General features: G+C 48.6%; 1 long non-coding RNA gene across 1 annotated transcript; it reads right to left on the minus strand.

Moving 5' to 3' along the window:
* Positions 1 to 6,716: 6,716 nt before the first annotated feature.
* LOC147966916 (uncharacterized) lies at positions 6,717 to 7,367 on the minus strand. Its single transcript, XR_015607870.1, has 2 exons — positions 7,158 to 7,367; positions 6,717 to 6,992 (listed from the first exon to the last, which is right to left on the minus strand). It is a non-coding gene; the product is annotated as an uncharacterized LOC147966916 (long non-coding RNA).
* Between the last annotated feature and the right edge of the window lie 9,107 nt (positions 7,368 to 16,474).

The following is a 16,474-nucleotide window of genomic DNA, read 5'->3' on the forward strand; positions in this document are numbered from 1 at the left end:
GGTATCCGGTCCCGGCAATGCGCCATACTTCGGCTCCGCCCACTTGGTATATAGACCCCTCTTGAGAACGGGGCACCAGGCAGAATAACCTCTTCCATAGCGCGAAATGAGCCTCAACGCCTAAAAATAGCTCGCAAAGGGCGACGAAACCCGCAATATGCAATACGGAGGCGGGCGTGAGATTGTGCAGCTGGAGGCCGTAGAACTCCAGAAGCCCGCGGAGAAATGGATGAATTGGAAATCCCAGTCCCCTTATTAGATAGGGGACGAGGCACACCCGCTCTCCTTTAGAAGGATTGGGGGTGCTCTCCGCTTGTTTTCCGCCATTGTAGGTGGCGAGACCGGCTCGGACCGGGACCATGTATGCCTGAGGGAGAAATCCCTTGGCCTGAAGCGACACTAACTCGCTATGCGGGATGGTGCAACTCTCCCAGTCCCCGGGTTTGGGACCGGAGGGGCGAGGGGAGGAGCTGCGACGGCTGGTCATGTTGGAATGGACCTTTGCTGGAAGCGCTCTGATGATAACTCGCGGAAAGGAGAAGATGTGGTTTGGACCTAAATCCCCATCCCGTTAAATAGGCGGCTCGTTTATACGGCTAGGGGTGTGGATGTAATAATGCCCCGGCTTTTCGCATTCGTTTGACACGTGGAAGACGGCCATTATTGGGTGTGGAAGACGAGGAGCACTACATTGCAAAAATCGGACATTATTCCTACATGTACACAAGATTTGGAGAAGAACCCGCCTTGCAATGCCAAACAATCTGCGCGCCGGACTCGTCGTCATTGAAGCCTGGTTCGGGGGCTACTGAGGGAGTCCTGGATTAGGGGGTGTTCGGGTAGCCGGACTATACCTTCAGCCGGACTCCAGGACTATGAAGATACAAGATTGAAGACTTCGCCCCGTGTCCGGATGGGACTTTCCTGGGCGTGGAAGGCAAGTTTGGCGATGCGGATATTCAAGATCTCCTACCATTGTAACCGACTCTATGTAACCCTAACCCTATCCGGTGTCTATATAAACCGGAGGGCTGTAGTCCGTAGGCAATTAACTCCATATACAACAATCATACCATAGGCTAGCTTCTAGGGTTTAGCCTCCTTGATCTCGTGGTAGATCCACTCTTGTACTACCCATATCATCAATATTAATCAAGCAGGACGTAGGGTTTTACCTCCATCAAGAGGGCCCAAACCTGGGTAAAACATTATGTTCCCTGCCTCCTGTTACCATCCGGCCTAGACGCACAGTTCAGGACCCCCTACCTGAGATCCGCCGGTTTTGACACCGACAGCCTCCTACTGGATTGATACCTTGGTTCTCAAAAACTGAGGGAAATACTTACGCTACTCTGCTGCATCATCCCTTCCTCTTCGGGGAAAACCAACGCAAGCTCAAGAGGTAGCACAGTCCTTCTTCCGCCGCCAGCTACGTACACCTGCAATATTTGTACAACGCATACATCACTACGCACTCAAGATACCATGGCATTGGCGGAAGCACACTACGAACAATCCTGCAAACATCCCCGTAACACTTTTCATCTATTTTCTTTTTATTTTTCACCATATCTTAGAAACAGGTGACGAACAGGGCAAACATCTAAAACTGACTATATTGGAGTTCGGACCCGTACACTCACCTAAGGGGCTACTTCCATCAAGGATTCCCCTCACAGAGGACAAGCGGCGTAGACGCGCGACAGGAGGTCCAAAATAACTTTTTGCAGACCGCACTCTTCATTTCGAGCCTGTACTATGCCTTTTCCTCCGCCTCCGACTCCGAGCATGTCAAATAGCCGGAGTTGTGGTCTTTATATATAATAGTCATTGGCGTATTGCTCAGGTCCCAGTAAACAGTATCCGAATTAATCATCCGTGTTGTTTCACCAATGAATATAGCTCCTATGGTTATTTCACAGATATACCTTGGCATAACCTGCCAGGGGCTCGGTATGGGAACAAATGAGTTGCCAGTCAAAGTCTGAACATCTCTATAGCGTACTTCGGCATCGCAAGTTTGGCCTTATATGCATCAGCTCTGAATCATTGTCTTGGGTCAATAGTTGGGTTGCCCGGCTCCTGTGCTTGCTACCCTATGTTCCGCTCTATCGGCTAGGGTAGTAAAGGGAGAACTACTGCGATTGTGCCCTGGTCTAACCTGGATGAAAATTGACTGTCATGATGCGGCAAGAGCTGGTCAAACACTTGACGACTTATTGGAATCTTTAGCGATTCTTCGTGTCACACGAAGGATCTCTTTTCAGAGCAAATATGTAAGGCACCATATGCCGCATACATACCAGGGGCTATGTCGTAGCCCCACAATAAAACTCCTATGGTTAAGTGAAAGTGTTAACGCCCTATAGTCCGATTGCCTGATTCGCCGCATTATCACCTCCTTCATGGACTAAGACGTTGGATAAAGAGTGATTAAATGCTTTTCCGAACACCCCCGTACTTCCTACGAGGGGGCTGAAGCCGACGAACGGAAAACTTTCAGATTATATTCAAACGGCTGGACAGGAGGAATACAAGCTTTCGAGCAAAACATAAAAAGCAACCAAAAAAGCTTCTCCATTGCATACCCATCTCGCGCTTGGTAATACTGCGCCGCATCGGAAGAACTCTTCGTCAAGTCCAAGAACTCATCCAGACAACTCCACACTTGGTTAAGCTGAGCATAGTTCGGGTCACCGAACTTAGTTTGCAGCAGAAAGGGCTTTCCAGCCGCAATCTCCCTCGCCTGCCGAACCTCCTCACGGGCTGCTCTGGATTCCGACCGCGCTTCTCTCGCCTCTTGTAAGGCCTTGTCCAGTTCAGCCGTTAAGGCTTTACTCTCCTTCTCCAGAAATTCACAGCGGCCAGTAGCATTATCCAGTACGAGCGTCATCGTGGATATCTTCTCCTCGTCTTGGCGCCGTGCAGCTTGTTCGGCTTTTAACTCAGCCGATGCCTTTTCGGTAGCCGCATTGCTACACCAGGCCTGCTCCTTGGCCCGGGCCAGCTCCGCCCGAAGAACTTCAACGGCGGAAGCACCATCTGCAGCCACGCATATACCAGCATACAGATTTTAGCATCACGCTTATACCACAAAAAATAAAATGTATGGGGATTGCCCCAAATACATACCTTGCGAATCGTTAAGACGCATATTGATTAACGCAAGGTCATCCCTTGCTACATCGAGCTTCCTCTGTAGCTCGGCAATATCAATAGTCTGGGAAGTAGCTAAAGGGGAAACAACATGCGTTCAAATAGGGGCTACTACCTCGAAGCCCGAGGAGCCCGAGGAAACAACATGCATCTATCACAGGTGCATCTTCGCAAATAAAACATAGCTGAAAATACTATATCACAAACCTCGAAGCCATTTAGCAGGCTCATGAAGGCTTCATTCAATCCGCTCTTCGTGGACAAAATCTTCTCAACCACTGTACCCATCAAGGTACGTTGTTCCCCCGAGATAGATACTTTTCGCAACATGTCCCGCAATATATACGGAGCCTCCGGGTCTCCGAAAGCCTCTCTAGGAGCACGACCATCCTTCGAAGGAATCTGTTCACCCGTCCCCAGAATCACTGTCGGCTGTGAGCCAGACAATTCGGGGCCTATGTTATCATCAGCCCCGGAATCCCGGATGGTCGGAGATCCACCTTCGGGTACTGCCTCTTTTGTCCCTGCGTAACTTGTTGATTAAAAGGGACCCTCCGTGATGACACTTCAGAGTCATCTGCCTTATTGGGCGAGGAGGTTGGAGGAGGCATCTCGCTCTCCATCATCTTTGGGAGGAGACTTCCCGAAGAAGAGGATTGCCTAGAAAAACTCTGTGCTGACCTGTAAAAATGCATGAACGCGTTACGTATATCTTCGATGAACAGCAACGGAGCAGGACGCTATCGAAGTACTCCGGATTCACTTACAGTTTGGCCGAGGGCTGGTCCCCTTGTTGGAGTTGTTCAACGGCGTCGCTTTCCAAACCCAAGCCGCTCGATGGTGGCATCTTGCCCCTCTTAGAAGACCGCCCTTCCCAATCTTCGGAGGCGGCCCTTTTCCTCCTGCTTGGAGAAGGGATACTGGGTCCTTTTTCGCCTGTGTCTTCAGGCGAGGAAAGGTCGATTTCTCCGGACTCAGTGTCCACTTACCTCCGGAACCAAGGTCGTCTTGGGCCTTCTCACTCTCCTCTTTACCCTCCCTTACCGGAACCTGGTATGGTGCCGAGGCCAGCATCCTTGTTAGCACAGGGGTAGCTAGGTCTTCGGGAAGGGGAGCTGGACACCTAATCCGTTCCACCTTCTTTATCTAACCCTGAAAAAGGATGATTCTGTCAGTATCTTGCCACTGGGCATCCGATTATGAGGTATTCGGCAAACGGGTACTTACCGGGGTATCCGGATGGTTACAGTCTAGGCCGACACCTTCGGTGGTGTCCGGCCATTGCCTTCGTTTCCCGAAAAATAATCTCCACATTCCTTCGTGCGTAGTACTGAAGAAGTGCTGAAGAGTCAGCGGCCCTTCTGAATTGAACTCTCACAGGCGGAGAGGCTGTCGCTGGCACAGCAGGGTCCGACGAACTAGCATTACTTGAACGACATTGGCTATGTTGATGTCTCTCTCAATGAGGCTTCATATGCGACTTTGCAGAGTTCGCACTTCGTTCGTTGATCCCCAGTCCAACCCCTTACTAACCCACGATGCAAGCTGAGTTGGGGGGCTGGACCGAAATGCGGGCGCAGCTACCCACTTGGAGCCACGGGGCTCGATGATATAGAACCACCCCTGCTGCCATAAATCGGAAGATTTGGCAAAGGATCCCTCCAGCCAAACAGCGCTGGCAAGCTTGCTCACTATGGCACCATCGCACTCTGGATGTTCCCCCTCTATCACTTGCGGCTTCACATCGAAGGTCTTGAGCCACAGGCCGAAGTGCAGAGGAGTTCAGAGGAAGGCTTCGCACATGACGATAAACGCCGAGATAAGAAGGATAGAGTCCAGGTCCAGATCGTGGAAATCTATCCCGTAATAGAACATGAGCCCTCGGACGAAGGGGTTAAGTGTGAACCCTAATCCGAGGAGGAAGAGGGGCACGAATACAACCCTCTCGCCAGATCTGGGGGTGGGAATAACCTGCCCCTCGGCGGGAAGCCGGTGAAGGATCTCTGCGGTCAGATACCTCGCAGCCCGAAGCTTTGCAATATCTCCCTCCGTGACAGAAGAAGCTACCCACCGGCCTTGACGGCTGGATCCGGACATGATTAGAGCTTAGGGCGATTGAAACCTGAGTGTTGAAACTCGTGGGAGCGGGGGTTGAGGAAGAAGCAAGCGTGAAAGGAAAAGACGGGTCTGTACCCCTATATAAAGGCCGCGAATATCGAGTGTCTCCTCCTAGGCCTCAAAACCTGCTTGTGCCCAAGGAGTTGTACCCGAGCGACGGTTCGGTTACCCACGTCGGGGTTAATAAGAGCCCCTTAAAAAAGGGAGACACGATCTCCGCTTGGATAAGACATGCCAATAAAACCACGTCTCGGGACGTGGGACGGTGGGCCAGCTAACGGCTCGAAAATAATGGTCGAGCCGGCATGATGTCGTATTACCAAAAAGTTGTCAGCGGATTGGACTCGTGAAATATTATATCCTTTGCAGTCGCGTATACAAGTCTGGATACAATCATTACAACCGAAGACTATTTTGGAGTACGGGGAGGGGAATCCACCTTGCAATGCCGAAGACAATCTGCGCGCCGTACTCCTCGTCATTGAAGCCAGGTTCAAGGGCTACTGAGGGAGTCCTGGACTAAGGGGTCCTCGGGCGTCCGGCCTGTTATCCATGGGCCGGACTGATGGGCTATGAAGACATGAAGGCCGTAGACTGTAGCCGTGTCCGGATTGGACTCTCCTTGGCGTGGAAGGCAAGCTTGGCGACCGACTATGAAGATTCCTTCTTATGTAACCGACTCCATGTAACCCTAGATCCCCCCGGTGTCTATATAAACCGGAGGGGTTAGTCCGGAAAGGATATACCCATTACCATAGTCATACAGGCTAGACTTCTATGGTTTTAGCCATTACGATCTCGTGGTAGATCAACTCTTGTAATACTCATATTCATCAAGATCAATCAAGCAGGAAGTAGGGTATTACCTCCATAGAGAGGGACCGAACCTAGGTAAACATCGTGTCCCCCGTCTCCTGTTACCATCGACCTTAGACGCACAGTTCGGGACCCCCTACCCGAGATCCGCCGGTTTTGACACGGACAGCCGCCAAGGACGTCGCTGCTGCCACCAACGCTGCGGCCTCTGCATGGCCTACTGAAGGGTATAAGTCGTTTATCCCGCTCCTACTATTTTCTGTTTTAGCCATGCTAGCGTTATACGTAGATCTTTCTGCAATTAGCGTAGTATGTGCTTGCTTGACTGAATATCAGTATGCGTTTATTTGTGTCAATGCCATGCTAGTGATTTACTCATGGATTAATTTAATCGAGAAATTACCTATTTACTCAACAGGAGAGAGGAGAGATAAATTGAGAGAGAAGATGCATATGACATGTAGGTTCACCTAGTCAGTGAGAGCAAAGGCTGTTCCTGATGGGGATTGTGTTTTCCAAGTGCACCAAACTAGTCTTGACTCGGACAAGGTTTTTTTCAGATTTGACTCACCGCTAGGCACTAGGCAAGGCAAACACAGAGCCACAAAATCTAAGATTACACATGATAAAAATCAAATCAAACAGATAACCAAAACTTGGTGATCAAGGTTCTTGCATCCAGGTCACAAGAAGAATTTATTACTAGACATCATTGTCCATTCGTTGGCATGATGATAGAGCACAACTCTATTCGCAAACGACGCAAACACAGTGATGATTAAAAAAAGTGCCACCGCAGTAGGCTTTCTTGACATGGTTCCACACATGCTTGCAACAGGAATGACATGTGAAACCCATGCACAACATGTGCTTGCAATGGTGGTTGTGCTCTTCGCAATGCTCTGCAGACAACATACATACGTCAGTAAATGAATTCCAAATTAAAAGGGTCCAAAGAAATTTGTGCAGTGAGTTTACAATATTTATGATGACTTTTTGTAGTACTCTGGTTGGAAGGAAACAAGAAACACGACTTACTATAGAGAACAGGGATACCGATTTCATACCAGAGTGAATGGGATTTCCTAGCAGCACCAACGCCATAAGGCAAAGCAGCATAGTTTTGTCCCCCATAAGATCAAACACAAACTTCCTCTTTTTCTCGTTTCTAGTATTTGGGCTTCAAGATGAGTGCTATATTTAAAGACTTATTATAGAGAACATTTATTCCTAGTTGACTCAAAGAAGATCAAAAAGATCTCCGACTGTATCATCGTCAGGGCAGCCCCACTGCACTATGTCTTAAACCCTATCTAATAGCATTAAATATACTTTTAGATATAGCAGTTCCGGTGACCATATCTTAGTAATGTATCAAAAACAACTCTTATTTAATGACTTTCGTGAGAAAAAACTTATGAGTTGTCTTGGATTTTTTGCTAATACCTATATCTAGATGAAGATAAGGTTGCTCTCTCTTTCCTGATTAAATAGGGTGTGACATCATACTTTAGCTTAGGTGGCATGACTAGGTAAAGTATCAGGTGATACGAGGCATAACATGCCCCCATGATATGGGCTCCCAAGAACCTTTGATTTGTGATCCAATGGTCAGAGGAGGAACTCTAGGACTTGTGTGTAAATATTGGATCCATGGAGGGCTTTTTTTTTTTGCAAAGTTACAGGAGCTCGTCCTGTGGTCATTGGATCACAGATCCAAGGGCTCTTGGAAGCCCGTATCACGGGAGCATCTGATGCCTCATATCACCTGCTACGTACTCGACATGGCTAACATAAAGTATATGCTATAGCATGTGACTGCTCTTATTTGTAAAAACTTGTTCTCTAATTTATAATCGTACCCATTTAATGTGATTATATTTCTCGTTATCTATGCTGATATAAATTTGTGAGATACACTACATTAATTCTTCACATTGAATAATTAATATATGTGATCATATCAATCCTATTGAACAGACAATCATTTGAGTTAACTTTTTATGTCATGATCAATTACTAGCACTAATAGAAAACAGGGCTTTGGTCCAGGCCTGGAAAGCCCATTCATCCCGGTTCACTCACGAACCGGGACCAATGGGGGCATCAGTCCAGGTTCGTGAGGCCAGGGGGGCGGCCGGGCCTCGGGGGACATTGGTCCCGGTTCGTTTGGTCCCTTTGGTCCCGGTTGCAGACACGAATCGGAACCAATAAGCTTCGAGAGAAGAAAGGTTAAGTGTGGCTCGGACATTTCATCGAACACCTCATGTGCATAGGAGGTGAGCTAGAGCACCACAAAGCTCTCCAACGGTCGGCCAGAAAAATAGAGCAGTGGAGTGCTCTGCTTGCGGGCGAGAGGTATATATAGGCATCCCATTAGTCCCGGTTCGTGGCCGGAACCGGGACTAAAGGACCCCCTTTGGTCCCGGTTACAGCCACAAACCGGGACCAATGGTTGTGGGCCAGGAGCGAGACCCATTGGTACCAGTTCGTGTCTGGAACCGGGACCAAATGGGCCAGACGAACCGGGACCAATGCCCCACGAGGTCCGGCCAGCCCCCTAGCCTCACGAACCGGGACCTATGCCTCCAAGGGTCCTGGTTCGTGACTGAACCGGGACTAATGGGCTGCCCCGGCCTGGACCAAAGCCCTGTTTTCTACTAGTGAATATAAGTTGTGATGAAGGGTTAAGATTGACTCACTAAAACAATTCCCTTCCAACTCTCACCCCCTCCCATGTTAATAAAACGGTGGGAGTTGGAGTCTCAAGTCCCATGGCTATTCCCTTATGAACTCTCAATCCCTCTAACCAAACAATAGATTTGAAGTCTTCTACCCCTTCAATTCCCATTCCCTAGCTCTAATTACCCCCAACCAAACACGTTGTTGGTGGTGTCCTCCTTGAAGTCCAACCTCTCACTGCACCTCACCCTTCACATTCTCTCTTTCCTCTCGAAGGGGAAGCCCAAGCGGCCGTGATGGCTTGCAATCTAGCCGAGGATGAAGTTCATGTCGAGGTTTGCCGCGACGGAACCTTATCATCTTCTCCATCATCTTCATCCTTACCACCACCGCTGTGTGTGAGCACAACACCAACGCCGGCATCGCTCGACATGGCCACTACTAAGGTCAGGGACTACCTATTTTACTGCTTCGTTCCTGCGTGATTAGTCAACCAGTTTTCTTGTGGTGGGAAGAATTGGAGAGATGATGGAGAAAGCCTTGCTTGCGAATTCTTTGGGCAGAGGATGAGAAGACGAGAGTGGCCAAGACTGAGGAGAAGATGAGCGTTAAGGCCGAGGAGCAGCCTCCCCGGCGGCGGCCGTGGCAGAGGGACAGCGGCGGCAGCCAGCGGCTGCGACGCGCAGTGTGTCCTCTGGCCAGCCCCTTTGACTTCTCCACCATGATGAACTTCCCCAATGTAATCAGAGCTATACTGAATTCTCTGATTAAATATTTATAGTTTCTGCGGATTTTGCAATACTCTGTTCTGTCTGTTCATTGACAAAGTCGAGTTCTGGGAAGATTTACATATACCGGTTTGAATTGGTTGTTAAATTTGCTTCGATTTGACGGAAGAAATCTGCACCCGTTTTAACAAATTCGATTCCTGAATTTTGTGGCGTGCAGGACCTGAGCATCAAGGAGATGGCGGAGCAGCTGCAGAAAACGGCGGCGCCGGCGTCTGCGTGGTCGCCGCAGGAGGTGGCTGCGGCTCTTGACCCGCAGACGTACGTGTCGACCACTTCTAATTTAACAAAGTATTCTATTATTTTATCCTAATGAGATTAACCAACTGTTGAGGAGTTTAGCTAAACTTCATAAAACATAAATTTTGTACAATTTTGTTGTCCCATTCTTTTTGCTTCAAAGAGTTATATATTCTTGATTCATTCTCGCTTGCTCTAGCAAATTATATGCATCTCCAGTACTTCCACATCAACCTCCCTACTGTTATCTTCTCTAGGTGAGGTTGATCCCATTTCCCCATTCCAGTTTATCTCTTGTTATTCTTCGACAACTGTTAAGTTAGTCATAGTTCTCTGCTTTTTATATCTTTTTACGGTTGCAGATTGCAGGTTGATTTATTGCTAGGAAGATTCAGGAATCGAGTATCTAATTCAGTTATACAGTTGCTTAGAAAATTATCCTAGCCAACATGGGTTCTCAGCAGTATTTAGATGACGCACCGCAGATTGACTCCTGAGGTACATTGTCAACTAACATAGTTTCTTTACCTCGTATCCCTATGTGGTTCATTACTTGATTTCCTTTCATGCTGAAAGTTGGGTACTATGATTTTTCGGACCATTTAACATCTGCTATGCATTTCTTAGCTGCAACCATCACTGAGTAAGAAACAAGTAGAACAGAGTGTCTTTGAAATATGAAACACAAATAATTGGCTCCTCTATCGCGTTAAGCTAGCTCCCTTAAAAGTGTAGTGTTATGTAAACTCATGCCAGGGCATCCATTCTTTGTTAAATTAGGTGATGTTATTGTCCGGAGCTTGGCAGGTCAACTGTAGCGGGGGCTGGCATGTCCCAGCGTCGGCTCGTTCGTAGGTGACTTGTGACGGCCTTGGCTCTCTTTCCTCGACGTTCGGGTGCTACTTTCATCAAAGGGTTGTCCTTTTCCCAGTAGTGGTCCATCGCTCGTCTCACGCCTGGTGCGGCAGGATCGACCTCGTCTCGCGAACGGTGTAGCAGGACCGAGCTCATCTCGCGCACGGTGCAGTAGGACCGACCTTGTCTCGCACACAGTGCCGTGGGACTGAGGTCGTACCGCGCCAGTGCTACAAGATGGGCCGATGGAGGCTAGATTTGGCCGGCCTATTGGGTTTCGTCGCTGGGGCGCCCAGAGGTGTGAAAGGCAGGTCCTTTTCGCTCTTCTCTTTGGTTGGGGTTGCGGCGAATCTCGGGTGAGGTGGTGTCAAGGTCTTGGATGCCGGGACGGTGGCCTTGGTGGTGGTAGCACGGTGCTCATGGGCAGAGCCCGTGGCTTGGTGTTGCCCGGTGGCCATGGCCTTGTGGGCGGCGTGGTAGTCGGGGTGTTGCGTTCGATGGCGGTGAGTGTTGGCCGGGATGAAAACTTGTTCCATCTTTGGACGGACCAGCGGTGGCGAATCTCGTTCCCTTAGTGAAAGCATTGTCGTGGCTCTCATCGCCCGTCGTGCTGCTCCAAGGGAAACTCTAATCCTCGAATCGGGTGGTGACGAAGCTCCGATGTCGTATCCTTCCTGAAGGCGCCGTCTTGGAGCCCATGGTTCGTCATATGCGGCCTCATTTCTTCATGGTGATGTGTTCCCGGTTGAGTCCTTGGTTGCTCTTGTAGTGCTAGGGGTGGTGTTGCTGCGATCAACACCCATGTATCTTGCCTTGGATGTGTGCATGTGTTGTGGTGGCATGTATTTGTATCAGATTGCTATGAATCGTTGCTTTATATATAATTTTTAGACAAAAGGCACCGGCCGAGCCCGAGAAGAGCTCGAACCTACCCCGACTTTGAATTAACAAAGCCATCAACCGGCCAGGATACACAGAAGCAACATACACAAAGGGAGAAAGCGGAAAAAGGGATACAAGGTGCACAGAGGAACATCTCAAAGGCAACAACCAGCGGACAAGAACATACCACGTCGTTGCCAACGAACGCCGCTACACCTACACCAGCTAACCTACTAAGGCCGGGAGAAGGGCACCACCATGCGAGTATTGTGATCGCTGACTGCCACCGAAGGGCCAAACAAGACAATAAAGATTTGTCTCTGCTGCCGCAGAGGGCCACTACCCTCTCACCCAGGCTCGATGGGCGCCACACCGGCGACCAGCAGAGCGGTTCCCCAAGAACCCAAATCAAGGTGACCAAGCTTCCCAAGGGGAGACAGCAGGAGCAAACCCACACGCAATGGGGACCTGACCACCCAAGCACCATCTCCGGTAGCAGCATAGACGGAACGCCGGACGAGAGATGTCGAACGAAGGCGCCGAACCACGGAGAAGGCCGAGAATGGTAGCACTAAACGTCGGTCAAGGTTGGGAATCGCCGGAACCATAGGCGCTGAGAGGGACACCGATCCCCTCACACCGACGGCCGGGACCATCCACACCAAGAACCGAGCAGGCTGCCGAAGATGAAGCCTGTCCGCCACACGCCGTCAACAAACCGCCGCCAACTCCACCACCGCTCGAGCAGCCCCCGATCGACGCCTTTAGGAAGGAACACGCCACCATGGTGTCGTCGTCGCTTGGAACGGGGGGGTCCGAGGCTTTCACCTGAGCTCCAGGGAGGGGTGGGAGGAAGGGGATCCTCGCCGAAGCCTTCAACAAGGGAGCAGTACCGAAAGGCGCCGCCTTCGGTGTGGCCGCCGCGCCGGCCAAGGGATTCCCCCGGATCCGCCTCTAGCCACCAGATCCACGGCACCGGCACCCGAGGACGATGACCGGAGCCACCAGGAGCCAAATCCGTAGCAGATCGGAGAAGATCAGGGTCGAGGACGAGCTTCTCCATGGCGAACCAGCAGCCAGCGGGGGGCCGCCGTGGCAGCCGACGCCCACCGCCTCCCCGCCGTACACACGGCCGGGGAAGAAGCCCTCCTGCACCTGCCGGCGCTGCCCGCCGCATAGGCCGCGCCGCGTGCCACCACCTAGGACCACCGCCCTGGAAGCCGAGGCGCTCCACCCGCGATGGAGCCGCCCAGATCCTCGCCGCCACCTTCACCGGTGCCCCGCGGCCTTGCCAGAGAGCACCTCTGGCGGCGGCGGAGAGGGGAGAGACGAGGACAGGACGGGTGGGGGAGGCTAGAGTTCGCCCCCGAGTCGCCTCAGAGGAGGCGGCGCGGGGGGGGGGGGGGGGGGTTGATTGACCAACTTGCTTTATATATAAAGTGGGGCAAAAGCCTTTTTGTATTATCCGGAATGTTGTGACCAACATCATCGTTTCATTGTATTACTTAGCTTGCCAAAGCGCGAGGAGTTATCCCAACAAGCCAACATTATATGGGATAGAATGCAATTGCAAATCAAGAGGAGCCTTGGTGCAGTGGCAAAAGTTGTTGCCTTGTGACCATGAAATCACAGGTTCGAGTCCTGCATGAGTACAATAGACCCAAAGTGATTGGACCCTTTTTTGAACCCTACACAAATGGGACTTACATGCACTGAGCTGCCTTTTTTAGGACTAACATTGTCTTAGGTTGCTACATGATCTTCATAATTAATTTGTAATTTGAGATTACTACCTTTCCCATCTTAATATTTACTAGGTGTGTAATTGAATTGTTTAACTATTGTTTCAAACAAGTATTTTTCTCACTTGTCAAGGTAATGAGTTACATCAACTACAATATATTGTGCCTCTAAATATTTGCATAAATTCCTACCAATCTATTGATAAAATGGATGGGCGCAGCAACGCGCACCGTCATGGTTTAGTATGCATATATGTCAAGAGGGTCGCTTGATAGGTGGATCTATTACCGTTATAACAACGACCGTGCCTCTCGCGAAAGGAAAAAAAACATGTTTTTCCCGTTTGAGAGGCACGGCTGTGCCTCTCAAGGAAGCAAATCCACGCCTTTCGCAGAAGCAAAAAAATGCATTTTTTCGTTTTTGAGAGGCAAGATCGTACCTCTCGCAGAAGGAAAAACACACTTTCTTTTGTTGAAAAGCTAAGAAAGACCGGTAGACAATAAAAAAGGTAAAAAAAACTCAGAAAAAACATCTAAAAACATAAAACGCGTGGCCAGATAGCGAAACGTGGCGGCGTCGGAAAGCGTGCCAAGTGACGCGCTCTCAGCCCACCTCAAGTGACCATTGGTGAGGCTTCCAAAGGAGCGCTCCTTCGTTGGTTGCTCCCGGATGCTTCGAAACTTTTTTTTGTACGAGCAGAATCACGATTTTAACTTAAAGCAATCATTTTTTATTAATAGGTATAGATATAGATACAACAAACGTACTTGAGAAGCGATTATCTTACAACCAGTAGTAATGAAGGACAGTGGCTGAGACAGGGGTGCCAGCCAGGGCCCTGCCCCCCCCCCCCCCCCCACCCACCCCTCCCTAACATCTGTGATTTAGGCCTAATATATGAATAGTAGCAGTGATTTTTTTTTGCTAAAATGAATGTTTTTGATGGATTGGCCCACCCCAACAAGGTTGAACAATACTCGGCCCTCCTCCGAAATTGCCTAGGAGCACTCGGCGACTACCCCTCTGGAATCTGTTCTATCAATTCTTCTTGGGATCCAAAATCACTATATTAGCTGTTTTGTATTCAGACATTCTTCCTCGCGTATTTATCATGCACTGCAGTGTATGTCCGTACTAAAGTTCACGCGTTTCTGTTCCTAGGCAGAGAAACTTCTGTCCAAACGCGAGACTGCCCACATGCACCATCTGCCCAGCCACCATTTCCCAACTACCAAACATTGTTAAATGTAGACAATAAATCAAGTAATCATTGAGTCCTAAAGCACTGTCTGCCCCCATTAGACCGACTATGTAATTTCAATTACCATGCAATTTATTTAATATTTCATGTTCCGCGTCTACTCGTTTGCAATATTAATATCATTTTCATTTTAGCAAATCTTTATTTATTTCCTTTTCTCCCCATCACTCTGCTACACTCCCGTCGAATTATTAAAATAAAATTGCATGTACTCATCTGCAAATAAAATTGCTTGTACTCATCTGCTAGGACTTATTTGTTACACAAATTGATTTTTCTTAAACCTCAAATTAAAGGTCCATCTGTACTGTCATATAACTAATCGACGTAACAAACTTTATCACACACAGCTCAAATATCTCATTTCGTCCCGTGCACAACATGCATCCAGCCCTTTGCTCACAACTACCATGCAAACATTAAATGACTGGAGAAATTACATGCCAATTCAATGTACCATGTCCCACCACGCTGACCAGCCAGCACTCCATCGCTTTACCACAATAAAAGCAGTTTCAACAATCTTTTTAGTGATCAGGTTGTGCAGTAAGAATATGAATGATTTTTCTTTAAAAACAAGCTAGGTTGCCTTCCATGGAAGCCGCTTCCCGGATCTAGTGAGCCGTTTCGTGGATCGAGCTGGGGATCTGGCGACGGAATCATATCTTTTCTTCAAGATCTACAACTCCGCGGACTTGTACCAAAACAATATCTCTTGTCTGGTTAAAGAAAAGGGATAGTAGATCGTTGTGGAAAAAGAACAGTATGATTCGTTGAGAGTTTTCTTCCCTCTCCTCAGATCTGGCAACGCAGTCTTCCTGGGGTCGGGCTTAACTCGTGAAGGTATGTGCAGGAGGGTCGAATTGATTATGGTGGCTGAACTGTACAATGCTCTAATGGGCCCCCATGCAGTTACAGTTAATGCCGATGGACATGTACAAATTGTTCAAGCATACGCTAAAGGTCGTGTATAGCCAGGGAAAATTATTTTACAATTATGTTGCACACATCTCAAGACAGTGCAGCAGCGGACGTGATTTCGGCGGGTGGAGTCGCCGTGCTCTTAGTCCGCGTCCGCCCTCCTCATCCTATTTTCTGTCTCCGCCACGGATGGAGGAGCAACGTTAGCTGAATCATTATTTACCTTCCCCATGGCTAAAGCTATCAGCGAGATTGTCGTGGCCATATTTAATTAATTTTATACTGCCCTACAAGTTTCAGAGGACGTACACATTTGTCTCGGTGATTAAACCTGCCACTGGCCACTCATTCAGTCGTCGCTGCCGATCAACACTACAACAAGTTATTTTGGAGATTTTAATACGAACCACATACAAAATAAAATAAGTGAATTTACACTAAAAAATGAGTGATCTAAATGTTTTTATATTCTTTTACGGAGGGAGTATATATGTAATAGACATACGTGACATGCGATGATCTGACTACCAATGGACCACTAACAATGGAGGAGGAGCGTTAACTGAATCATCATTTACGTACATACCCATGGCATGGTTAGAGCTATCAGCGTGATTGTCGTGGCCATATTTAATTAATTTTACACTGCCATGCAAGTTTCCGAGGACATACACATGTTTGAGTGATTGAATTTGCCACTGGCCACTCATTCACCTGTTGCTGCCGATCGACACTATTTTCTCCATTTCTAAATATAAATCATTTTAAAGATTTCATTACGTATCACATATAAAATAAAATAAATAAATCTACACTCTAAAATATGCATATAACATGCATACGTGAGATGCAATGATCTAAGTACCGATGGACCAGTCGCAATAGAGGAGCAGCGTTAGCTGAATCATCATTTACGTACGTACCCATGGCATGGCTAGAGCTCTCAGCGTGATTGTCGTGGCCATATTTAATTAATTTTACACTGCCATACAAGTTTCAGAGGACGTACACA

The sequence above is a fragment of the Triticum urartu genome, chromosome 6A (assembly GCF_056163025.1).
Source record: "Triticum urartu cultivar PI428250 chromosome 6A, HENAU_Tu73, whole genome shotgun sequence".
Lineage (NCBI taxonomy): Eukaryota > Viridiplantae > Streptophyta > Magnoliopsida > Poales > Poaceae > Triticum > Triticum urartu.